A 12,587-nucleotide genomic window follows, 5' to 3' on the forward strand; every position below is an offset into this window, starting at 1 on the left:
GGCAGAGGTACTGGCTGGAGCTGTGTTTGCATACAGTTAGCTTTTCATCAACACCATTTAAGTGTTTCATGGAAGGACCTCTTAAAAGAACTGCAAGGTTTTGCAGCTAAAGCTGAGTCAGGAAGCCTTTCTTTCTTTCTTTCTTTCTTTCTTTCTTTCTTCCTTCCTTCCTTCCTTCCTTCCTTCCTTTCTTTCTTTCTTTGAAGGAGTCATAAACAGCATTTATTATCTTAGTATATCATCCTGGTCTTGTTGCTTCTTCACATTTATGTGGTTTTCCACTGCCCTCCCTCCCATAGTCTGGCTACACAATGCATTCTTGAACTGTTAGCCCACAGCAGCAATATATATGCTTAACACTGTTCATTCAGAGTCAAGATTCTGGTCCACAATCCCTTCCCTCCAGAAAGTACAATGGTGTCAAAAGTATTTGTAGTACACAAGACCTACCAGGATGACTAGCTCCAGTAAGATGATAATGGAAAGCAGCAGCTTGTTGGTTGTCACTTTTCTGGACATTGAGAAGAGAATCTTTTGGCTTTTGCTCAAGTTTTCATTTGTGTTTACCAGTCTATTCTTGGTATGTTCCACCTGTTCTTGGTCTTCCCCCAACTCTTCTATGATTTCTGTACCAATCTGGTCAGTTTTTGTAGCATTCTGATGAGAACACTCAATGCTTTGGGTAGCCTGTTTCAGGCTTTCTGTGCCTTGTAGAAGCAAAGCTCTTTGAGACTGTAGCTACTTCAAATGCTCATTCTCTAAGGCATACACACCGTACTTCACATCTCCTCAGCCTTCAGGTATGACTGTGAAAGGTGTGCTTCTTATCTCATGATGGAGTTTAGCAAGGTCCTGGTAGTTTCTAACTTTAGACATAATGGGATTACAGAAAGTTAGGGGTGCATACCGTAGTTCTTCCTCTATTTCTGTCAATGATTCATTTGCTTCCTGTTGCTTTTCATCAAAATCTCTGACCAGCTTCTTCTCTTCGGTTCCTGTAGTCCCCAGCCGCCGCTCAGGCACTCCTCGTAGGTCTTCCAGAAAGTCATGGAAGATCTCGTGCAGTTTTTTTGTAATGCTTGGAGGAGGCGGTGGAGGTGACCACGGTGCAAGCTGCACATAAGCATCAACCTCTGAGACTCCAGGTGCAGGGCCCACTCCCTCCTCAGTGATCAGATGCTTGGTCCCGAAGCCATCATCATGATCCTGAGGATCAGTGTCCCTTGCCTAGAATTTGATCTATGGAAATCTCAAGTCCTTTTGCTTTTTCCTGTTGCTCTAAAATTATAGCTTCTTCCTTAAAATAGCACCTCCAATGCAACTGAAGTCCATTTTCTAGGACTGCTGAAACTAACTGAGTCTAGTCATGTGGCGTTGCTTTGTTACTGGAAACCCAGGGTTTTGACCAATTTCCTTACAAAGGATGAATGTAGTCCATAAGCTACAATTGTTTGTTTAATGTCCTTTAGATCAGCCATATGTATGGGCTCCCATGAATATTCTTTGACAATCTCTGGGTACTTGGGGTCAGATACTCTTTCTGATGTTATTACTGGAAAAGCAGGCAAAACTCTGGGGAAGTTATCCCAGAGGTTTTTACATACTGATGAGGCTAAATTTTGTCTTTGTACTTTTTGTCCCTGGTCATCAAATTCAAATCTATTTACCATTGCCTTTTGTAAAGTTGGGATCTCCTGTCCAGTGTTCTGTTCTGATACCCTCATTGAGGATTCCAAAGTATGAAGTCTATCCAGTAGAGATAATGTCTCATTCTTGGACATAATCTTCATAGCATGCATATTAACTTCCTGGAGAGACATTCTATCAGTCAATCTGTCATACCCCTTCGACAGAGTCTTATTAATAATTTCAACAGTACGAATCCTCTTAAATAATGTTTCAGCACTCACTGTCATTGGTGACATAGGTATTATGAACCAAATTGGCTGTATCCTTCTCCAGAGAGCTGAATTTTTCTTTTAATAAATCACTATCAGTCTGTACCATTTCTAAAAGTACATCCATTGACTGAGTTTTGTTAGTTAAATTGTTCATATCCTTCTTCAGAGTTCTGACCTCTTTTTTGAGAATCCTGGTATCAGTCTGTAAAGACTCTTCAGAGTTCTGACCTCTTTTTTGAGAATCCTGGTATCAGTCTGTAAAGACTGTACCATTTCTAAAAGAGTCTCATTCTTAGCCCTATTATCAAACCATAATTTTAAGAAAAAAAATATTGAGGACAAGACTAATCCCCAGAATCAAAAATAGTGATGTAGGAGGAAAATCATGTAAGTCTTGTACTTCCATGGTGTAAGTAAAGAGTCTACTAAAACCTTAAACGGTTAGGTTGTCTGACATATTGCCCTTTTAAATTATAAATTTATAATTTATATTTCTAACTATGGATCTTACCTATGATTGAGTTTGAGCTGGAGTAGGTGCAATAATTATTACCTGCCAGTAGGCGTCATGGGCCACCTACAAAACAAATCCAGCGTGGATTAATGGCTCTCTTGGAGTCGTGTGGCTGGTCTGAATCTGATTTTGGAGTGAAATTCTGAAAGATATGCTCAGATTAAAAATAGTTATGTAATAGAAATCACAGACTGTGTACTCCATGGTGGGCCCTGATTGGTCAGTGGCCGCACAAGCACAGGAATAACAATATAACAGAGGCACCTGGGAAAGCCTGTGTCCGGTCTGAGTTTGGGCAATGCGCTGTGGTGGGGCACAGGCACCAGGGAGTGTGCACACGGACTTGAAGCTGCTCAGAGGTATGTAATGAGAAAATAGAAAGAATGGTGGCCAATCTATATCAGGAAAGGCCATTGTGTGAGAATTCTATATCCAAATGAACTGCTGGCTCTACACACAGGCTGCAGCTGAAGTGGGCTAAGGGATGACTCACACCAACCCAGGTGCGCAGGTGCGCTCCGAGCCCGGTGGTGTGCCGTCAGTGTCAAGGGTTCTAAAACCAAATGGTTGGGTGCCAGGTGAAGGCAGAAGTCACAAAATAATGCCACAGCAGTTCATAATTATGAATAATAAAGGTCTATTTATTTAAGGGAAAACTTACAGATCACTGTCCTAGACAACAGACCTCTGCATGAGTAGAAACAGAGTCTAGCAGCTGGAAGTGAGAGCCGGAAGAAAGAGAGTGAGCATACGTTTTACAGTTTTACAGTTGCAGTTATAGTATAAGAGACCACACCCAAGTGGGCTGGTATCTTAAATGCTATTGGCTGAAGGAGCAGAATGTGCTCCCACAGCAGTGTGGTGGCTGTGTGTTACCTGGTGGGGAATTTTTCTGGTGTCCTGATAAGTGTGGCCACTGGGTGTTCCAGGTAAAATGCGTTTCTGGGTATAGCAATGGGGATTGGCTTAGGGAGCTGAGGGGGGTCACATGAGAGTGTTCTGTCAGGATCTGCTTAGCCCCTAGTAATGGGGGCAGAGAGTGAGAAGAGGTCACAGCCAAAGGTCTGCTACAGAGCTTCAAATGAGACTGAGGGGAGGCTGTATTTGGAGGAGCTGAGGGATACATGAAGATATGCAGGTATCTTACCTGTTTTCCTTGTTACAGTGGCCTCCAGAACTTAGTTTTCTGGTGTTTTACTTTGTAAGCCACTTTAGTGACAAGTGATTGCTACATAAAAAGATACATATACTTAATGTTGATGCGAGATTGGGAGTGAATATGCACTTGTAAAACAATCATTAGCATCAAGGTCATCCATATATTCATCTCGTCCAAAGGCTTCCCATCTCTTAAATTTTATGTTTCTAAGAGAATTGTGACCTATAAAGTCCATGCTGAATATTAAACCTTTGTAGCACATCTCTTGATGCTTTGCACCTTCGAACCATCAGTTCTGTTTCCTCATTTTCTGAGCACTGATAATGACCACACTACTGTCTGCTAGTGTTAGCATTTGACATTTTTTCCTTTTGGAACTGCAAATCCAACCAGGATCTTGTGCATAATATGTAAGCACTCCACGTCTAAACTCTTTAAGATTCTGTATATACGAGGTAGCATGTACTATGGGTCATACAAAGTAGGATTTCCTTCTTATCACAGCTGAGTAATATTCCATTGTATATGTATCTGTATCATAATATCTCTATATTTGTCCACTATTAGAGAGCTGATCAAAAATCTTTGCTACTGACAACAAGGGTGTAGTAAACACATAATTATAGATACTTAGAATTGTATACCATAAAGTTAAAGATTCATCTTCAATGTTGTCATTAAAAATTTAGTTCTTTGAGAATGTCATATGATGTGCTTTGATCGTATTCCTCCCCTCCCTCAACTCCTACCAGATCCAACCCCCTTTCTTACCGACCCGAAATTTGTGTCCTGTTTTTGTTTGTTAAATCCACCAAGTCCAAATTGTACCAATCGTATTCTCAGTTAAGTGACCTTCAACTGGAGAGTGGTTGTTCTACCAAGGAGGTATTTTCTCAGAGAAGATGGACTCTCCCTCTCTCCGCATCTATAAATTGACAATACTTCCTCAGCTAGGGCTGGAACTTCATGCTTACCTCCCCTCTCCATGCTGAAATTTTGTCTTGCTTGCACTTGATCGAATCTTGTGTATGCTGTCACTGTGAGTTCTAACACTGTCTCTTGTAGTCATTCACCACTTACAGTTTCTCTGCAAACCACCTTCCACAACAATCCCTGAGGTTTTAAAGGAAAGTATGCAAAACAGACATTGCATTTCAAGCTGCGCATTCTGTACTCTTATTCTATGTGCCTTGGCCAGTTGTGAATCTCTGGTTAATCTGGTGTTAGTCACCACCCTCTACAAATAGAAGCTTCTCTGATGAGGGTTAAGAAATGCATTAGACCCAATGGTTTAGCTACTCTTATAACAAGTCAGTTCAATACTATGTCCATTTATCAGACTAGTATTTCTATGTAAGCGTGTGTGTGTGTTTCAGTGTGTGTGTGTGTGTGTGTGTACCCATCAATAATAAAGGAGAGACCAGAAGGAGTAAGGGGTGTGTGGAAAGAGTTGGAGGGAAGGGATATGGGAGGGTTTGAGAGAGAGGAAAGAAAATGATGTAATTATATTTTAATAAAAAATGGACCACCATGACAAATTTCCTCCCTCCCCCTTCCATTGAGTTTCCTTAAAGAGCTATTTTGATTGTGCAGATATTGGTCATTATGTGATCAGCTTCTGGTGCCTTATTTTGTACATAATTGACACTGAGTTTCTGAAAGCTTACTGCTTATTGACATGCACTACCATCTGCACAAAGAACAAATCATTATTTATTCTAATGTTTGTAACAAGGCTTTTTTTCTGTCCTAGAAAATCCAAGCCTTCAGTTCATTTTCTGAGTAGCTGGACGTTTCCTTTTCAGCACTAGATGGCGCCCTACGACCAAGTTCCCCTCCTATCAGCTGTCTTTGTGTTATTGTTGCAACACCAGAGGGAACAGCAAGTCAAGGATTAATTCCAAATCTGCAGTCAGAAGGGCTAGAAAGAGTACCTAAAGTGGCTAGTTCGTCTCTGTCGGCCTACACCTCAGTCCAGGACAGGCCCAGATACCTCATCTGTAGCCCTTGGCCTATGCCCAGGCCTCATCTTGCTGGTAACAACCCCAGGCTTCTACATAGTGCGTTGTCGCCACCCTCATCATCTGTGGCACTCCAAATGATTGTCCAAGCAATGACTCTGGCAGTGACGCCTGCTAAAACAAGAGGCCATCCTGCTACAATTACATATGTTTGGGCTTAGCCTGTTGCTGGGACTCTGCAGAAGACCCGTCTCTCAGCTCTAAGGCAAATTCCTGAGGTCACTCTTCTGCCTTATTTGGCAGCAGATTCTTATTCCCTGTCCTACTGCCTGATCTTGAGGAGAGGGTGGAAGGTAAAAGGCCCTTGACTATGTAAGGACACTCCAGAGGATCCTAGATCCCCGTGGATGGTCTCAGATGCAGTTTCACCACAGAAGGTCTGGTAGTGGTTTTCCTGCCTAAGGGACAGACTTAATCCCTGCTCCTCCTCCAAACAGGAGACATCTCTCAGTACTTGATACAGCTTGGAGTGGGGGCAAGGGTACCGTGGATGTCTTTGCTTTCTGTCTCCTTCCCTGAGCTTTCCTTATTACAGTATAAGAGAGTGGGTACTACAGATTTTCTTAGCTCTGGGGATGATAGCTAGGTACTTTCAGCTGTTGACGTGGGTTTTTCTGTGGGAAACCAGTTGCTGGAGCAGCTTACTCTGTCCTCTTGCACCTGCTCCAAGTTAGTTTTACTCCTTTTCCAATAGAGGTACATTTTATTTCACAGCTGTTTTAGCTGGCACTTCCTGTGTCATGTTGAATGGCAGTGATGAAGGCAGCCATCTTTTTTTTTTTTTATTGATGTTAGGGAGTGCGGAAAAAAGGAAAGCCCTGCACATTGTTGGTAAAATGTAAGTAGAGTCATGGTAGATTAAAAATATAACTACCATATCATCCTGCCATCTCACTACTATATAGTCAAAGAAAATAGTTGAGAGAGTGAGGCAAGAGGATTGTGAGTTTGAAACCAGTCTGGCTACCTAGTAAGCCCCAAGCCAGCCAGACACTTGCTTTTCTCATGTGGCACTCTCCAGCCTGTGAAGATTCTTGACTCTGGACATTATACAGCGGTTGCTCACCATACAGTAGAGCTGTGATTTTTCCCATTACCACCTCATAATTTGCAGAGATATCTTCTGCTGGGAATGTGTCTCTCCCGAGAGACACCACCTAGCGTTCTGAATTAGTTATTTATGCCACATGTGGAGAGTTTCTTTTTTTACATATATATTTCTATAATTTATTATTATTATTATTTATTAAACATTTCCACCTCCTCCACGCCTCCCTTTTCCCTCCCCCTCTCCACCTCCCCCTCCCTCTCTAGCCTTAAGAACAGTCAGGGTTCCCTGCCCCGTGGGAAGTCCAAGGTCCTCCCCCCTCCATCCAGGTCTATAAAGGTGAGCATCCAAACAAACCAAGCTCCCACAAAGTCAGTTCATGCAGTAGAATAAAAATCCAGTGCCATTGTCCTTGGCTTCTCAGTCAGCCTTCATGGCCAGCCACATTCAGAGTGTCCATTTTGATCACATGCTCCAACACTCCCAGTCCAGCTGGCCTTGGTGAGCTCCCATTAGATCAGTCCCACTGTCTCAGTGGGTGGACGCACCCCTCGTGATCCTGACTTCCCTCATGTTCTCCCTCCTTCTGCTCCTCATTTGGACCTTGGGAGCCCAGTCCAGTGCTCCAATGAGGGTCTCTGTCTCTATCTCCATCTATCACCAGACGAAGATATGCAAGATATTCATCAGTGTGGCTATGGGTCAAGGCCAGTTCAGGCACCCTCTCCTCTGCTGCCCAGGGAACGATCTGGGGACCTCTCCTTGTACCTGGGAACCCTTCTAGAGACAAGTCCCTAGCAAACCCTAACATGACTCCCTTAATTAAGATATTTACTTCCCTGCTGTGGAGAGTTTCTATGTATCTAGGAATAGTGCAGCAGTTGAAGTCTCTGAGCTAACTCTATGACATGGTGCTCTTGTTACACCCTGTTTTCTGACGGTAGAAAATTCTCTTCGTTGTTTGAGATGATGTTTTTGTTATAAAATCTTCTTTGTAGAGTTGCCTGAATGAAATAATTTTTGTTTCTTTTACTCTGTGTTTGAATCAAGCATTCTTAAGAGCTCTGTAGGTTTTTGGTGGTAGGTTTATTTACTTTTAGTAGCTTTTACATTTGATGCCTTACAATAAAAGGGGGGGGGCTTATATAATTCTGTTTCAGAAACTGAGTTGTTCTTTATTGCTTTTGGTAATCAATGGAAATTTTAAAAATAATTGCTCCCTGAAAGCATACATACAAGCAACACTATACAGACTGAGTATGTATATACCCATGTACATACTCACACAAACAGACATATGTATGTAACAAGAAGCAATGAAAAAAAGAGGCCATGAGTTTGAGAGAACAAGGAGGATTATATGGGAGAGTTTCAATACAGGAAATGGAAGGGGGAAATGATGAAATTATAATCAGAAGAAAAACTTAAAATAGTTATGAAATACAAGGCATGATGATTAACCAAAAATGTTCATAATATTCACAATTTAGTCTATTTTTAATGTCAAAATCTGAGGGGTGAGTTTGAGTATTTTACAAGTTAGGAAGACTTCTGGTGTCACTTTTGTTACCTAGGTTTGTGGAAAATGTATATTCAGCCTTCATGCCCCCAGTTTTCTTAGATAGTCATGCATCTCTTACAGAAGGGGATATAGTCTAAGAAATGTTTCAAAAACTTCATTATTGTAAATGGGATAGAGAATACAAGCCCAAAGTCTGAGACAATCAAGAAATGCATTAAATATTATGAATGAAGACACAGAAGGAGTAATACAGATTGCTACTTTAAACACATTTTTGTAAGTTGGAGAACGTGCAAAAATAATAATTCAAAATATAGCTTAGTAAATAGTGGATCAGTAACACAGGGCTTTATTATCAAGGGGGAACTGTAAGTAACTGCGTGCATTATACATTTTATAGGAGCAGTCCCACGATTTGTTTACATTTACTGTCACCACAAACATGTGAAAATGTATTGTGCTATGATAATGCTTATCACATCATAAAGCAATAGCAATTTTTCAGCTGTTCCATTATTTTATTAGACCACTGTCATATATGCATTCTTTCATTGACTGAGTCCTTATTTGAGGGATGACTGTTTGAGTTTCTCTATTGTATGTTGCTTTGTTCCCTCTGGTACTCCTTATTAATTTCCTGTAATAGAATTGCCTACATGTCATGTGTGTATGCCCATGCTTCTGTGTGTGTTTATATGTATGTGTGTGTGTGTGTGTGTGTGTGTGTGTGTGTGTGTGTGTGTGTTGCACATGGAAACCCATGGAGGACAGAGGTTGAAGTCAGGATGCCTTCCTTAATTGCTCTCCAGCTTAGTTTTTGAGACAGTGCCTCTCATAGTGCCTGGTAACCATTTCAGTTAGACTGTTTGGCTAAGTCTCCCAGTATTTGCTTGTTTCCATCCACTAGAGATGGGGTTACAGTTGCGTACTGCCATACAAGGCTTCTTACATAGTTCCTGGGCATCCAAAATATGCCCCCACTTTACCCACTGAGCAATCTCCCCCATCCTACAATTTTGTTTCTTGTATGTCAGCTCTTTATCTTTTTATCCATTTCCTCTGGTTTTGTTTCTTCTTTGATTCACTTCTTTTGTGCTTGCATTGTACAGGTTAGTAAAAAAAAATCACTTTTATTTTTATTTGAATGCAGCCTTTCCTGATCTGACTTTTCCTTTTTTGAGAAATACAATATTGATTCAAGTTGTTTGGAATTATGATCTTTATAGAAAGTTTTGTTCCTTGTTTCCCCTGGCCCCTTCCCTCATTTGCTAACTTCACCAGTCTTTCCAAGTGCTAAGAATGCAGTTCAGTGGAAGAGTGCTTGCCTAGCATGGAAGGAGAGCTGGGGTCCCCACACCCAGAATTGCACAAGTGGAATGAGGTGAGCACCTGTAGTTTCAGCATCGGAGAGTCTAAAGGAAGAGGACCAAGTGTTCAAGGCCGTCTTCGGCGCCATAGTAAGTTTGAGGACAGTGTGGTCTGCACGAGACACTGTCTCATCGAAGAAAAGAATATTACAAATGCCACGTAGCTCACACTGGTTGGAACCTTTACAGTCTAACAAAAATGAAAACAGTGTTACCTTTTTCGATAGTTCTATTTTTTAGTTGCAAATTATTTGGTATATTTGAACGCTTGGGAAATTCACTGTTTTGCTAAGTGCCAAGTGTTTTTGTTTTTTCTGTCTCTCAATAAGCCACAAAGATAGGGAGTGTTTTCACAATTTATTAGTTAAAACAGCCCTCCCTGGAATACTCAAGCCAGCCATACATGTTTTCTACGTTCATGGTGGCAGTTTGCAATTACCTGGTGCCTTATGGCCCTCAGCAAGCTGAGAACCAAGTTTTCCTAAGTGCCCCCCTTCTTTTGTGAGCGCTGGTGCCAAATGAGCCAGAAAACAAACGCTGCAATCTACTTCTTGTCCAGTTCTCAAGTCATTTCATTGGCTCGCTGCTCAGAGTTGGGTTGCTCATGAGCCCTGTCTGACACAGGCAGCTAATGTCCTCAATATAGCCCCATCTGCCTCCTGCCATTTCTGATCCCCTATGTCCAACCATAAAAAATGTTTTTATTATAATAGGGAATTTGGGGAGAAAAAGTGAAATCATGATCTTGAAATCCATCTTTTTGGCCATGGATGTTCATTTGATTTGCTGTCAAATAGAGTATAAAGCAAAGTGCTGTCTGTTTCTCTTCCCCAATATCTTGAAGTATTTATTTCCTGAATCATCCACAATCCCATCAGACTATACTATACTACTACTATGCTACTACTACTGATTTAAAAAAAAAAAACTGGGGGACAGCACTTAGAAATGGCTATAAATGTTAGGATGTTAGGAAGGCCTTTTTTTTCAGAGAAAGGTTCTTGATATTCATAGGCTGACCTTGAAATCTTGGTTCTCCCTCAGCCTCCCGAGTGATGGCATTATAAGCATGATCTTCCATGCCCAGCTTATTATATATACTATTAATATGATAGAGACATAAATTAACCATACCATGCCTGCGTACCAATATGGACAGCTTTTTGAGTTGTGCTTTCTTTGAGGCAAGGTTTCTTGGTCTGTAGACAAGCCTGGTTACAAACTTAAGATCCTCTTCTGGGTGTTGAGATAACAAGTTGAGACACCATGGCCAACCATCAGTTCTTTTCTTATAATACTTTAATACTTTTGAGAATTTCATAAATATATTTTAGGTTTTTCGGCTTTCTTTCACACACTACTGTTTTTCTTTATTGAAGAACTGAAACAAAGGAATGGAAAGTTTCTGATAGTCACACAATTGAATCCTATATTCAATTGGCAATTTGAAAAACTAGAGTATCTAAGTATATCTGTATGTATAAACTTCCTGATTAAAATGTTGATGGGAAAAATGAGTTGCATAAATATCATGAAAAATATCATTCACATGTTAAAATATAGAAAACAATATGTAATATCATTTAATAATTCTATATAGTTTTTAGAAAGGAAATTCATCCAGGTGGTCCTGAACCACATCCAGCGTAAAAGGCAGATTTGTCAGGAAGATTATGACGCCTAAGCTCAGGTTCTTTACCTACCCGATGTCTTTCAAACCCCTGGACTTGAAATGTAATTTTTAAATCTCATACTTTTTTATTAAATGACAGTCTCGCCATCTGTGTGGCTCCAGACTCACCGGTAGTTGATAGTGGGTGGGGAGGAGGAGCAGAGTGACAAAAGAGATGGGAGGGAAGGGAGGAGAGATGGAGAGGGGAAGACAGGGAGAGGAAGGAGCAGAACGACCAGGAGGGAGACAAACAAAGCATACATTACATTAGTAGTTCCTAGATTTTATGCAGGTGTTCAACATCCTGTGTGGTGGTGCTGGGGAGGGGGAAGGAGAGTAAAGCTGCTTTTCAGTACTGTCATCATATACACGCCTCACATTTGCCTTCTATCCTGTCCTTCCACATCCACCTTCCCACCGCTTTCCCAACTTCATGCCACCCTTTCTCCACACACACCATTGATGCGGACTACATACGCATGTGTGTAGGACCATCCTTGGAGGATGGTTAACTTATATAGAGACCATATACTTAAAAGAAAATTGACTCTCACTCCCCCTATCGTCGAGCCACATTAACTGGCCAGCTAATGGTGGGAGCTTGTGAGTCCCTCCCCCCTCTGCACTGGGATGCTGATGGCAATGATCTTGTACAGGCAGCGGCAGTTGCTCTGAGTTCAGTGCGGCAGTTCTGTCACATTCGCCCTGTCAAGGGGATGACATTACCTGAAAACTGCCTAGAAACCAGAAAGAAATGCACAACAAAGTTAAAATACACTAACTTGTAAAAGGTGACAAGTAGCGCACTCTGTTCCCAAGTCCACAAACTAGACTTCATCACACCTGTTGAAATACATATTTGTCAAGTTTACCTACCAATGTTCAGAAGGCAGGACAAGAGACACAAGGAGTTTCTGAGACTCTGAAACATGCAGAACTTTTATTCACAGGTTGGGTGTGTAGCTCAGCAAAGGAATGCCTGTTTAGCATGTTCAAGATTTGGGGTCTTAAACTCATAGTGATCGTCCTGCTTCAGTCTCTCTAAATGCAGGCATGATTCTCCATAACCAGTTTATTAGATATACTATCTTTGAACTATTCACCACAAAACATTACCCGGACAACGCCACATGAACAGGGGAGTCTAGTGGAGCCTTTCTGGAGGGGAACTGCAGTTGAGAAACAAACACTGTGTAGCCCCCAACACAAACACTGTCCCCCCGACTATCCCATAGCCTTCTGTATGGAAATTAAGATGGTCAGAATCTCATTTTCTTTTTTGGTGATGGTGTTGTGATGATGGTATGTGTGTCCAACTATTGAGCTACATCTCTAGGTCCTGGGCAGTAGTTGAAGACAAATCACAATATGGGTAACATACTT

General features: G+C 41.4%; 1 pseudogene; it reads right to left on the reverse strand.

Moving 5' to 3' along the window:
* Positions 1-420: 420 nt before the first annotated feature.
* LOC125410268 (vesicle transport through interaction with t-SNAREs homolog 1B pseudogene) lies at positions 421-2,829 on the reverse strand (annotated as a pseudogene).
* Positions 2,830-12,587: the final 9,758 nt, after the last annotated feature.

Source organism: Myodes glareolus, chromosome X (assembly GCF_982192425.1).
Source record: "Myodes glareolus chromosome X, mMyoGla1.1, whole genome shotgun sequence".
NCBI lineage: Eukaryota > Metazoa > Chordata > Mammalia > Rodentia > Cricetidae > Myodes > Myodes glareolus.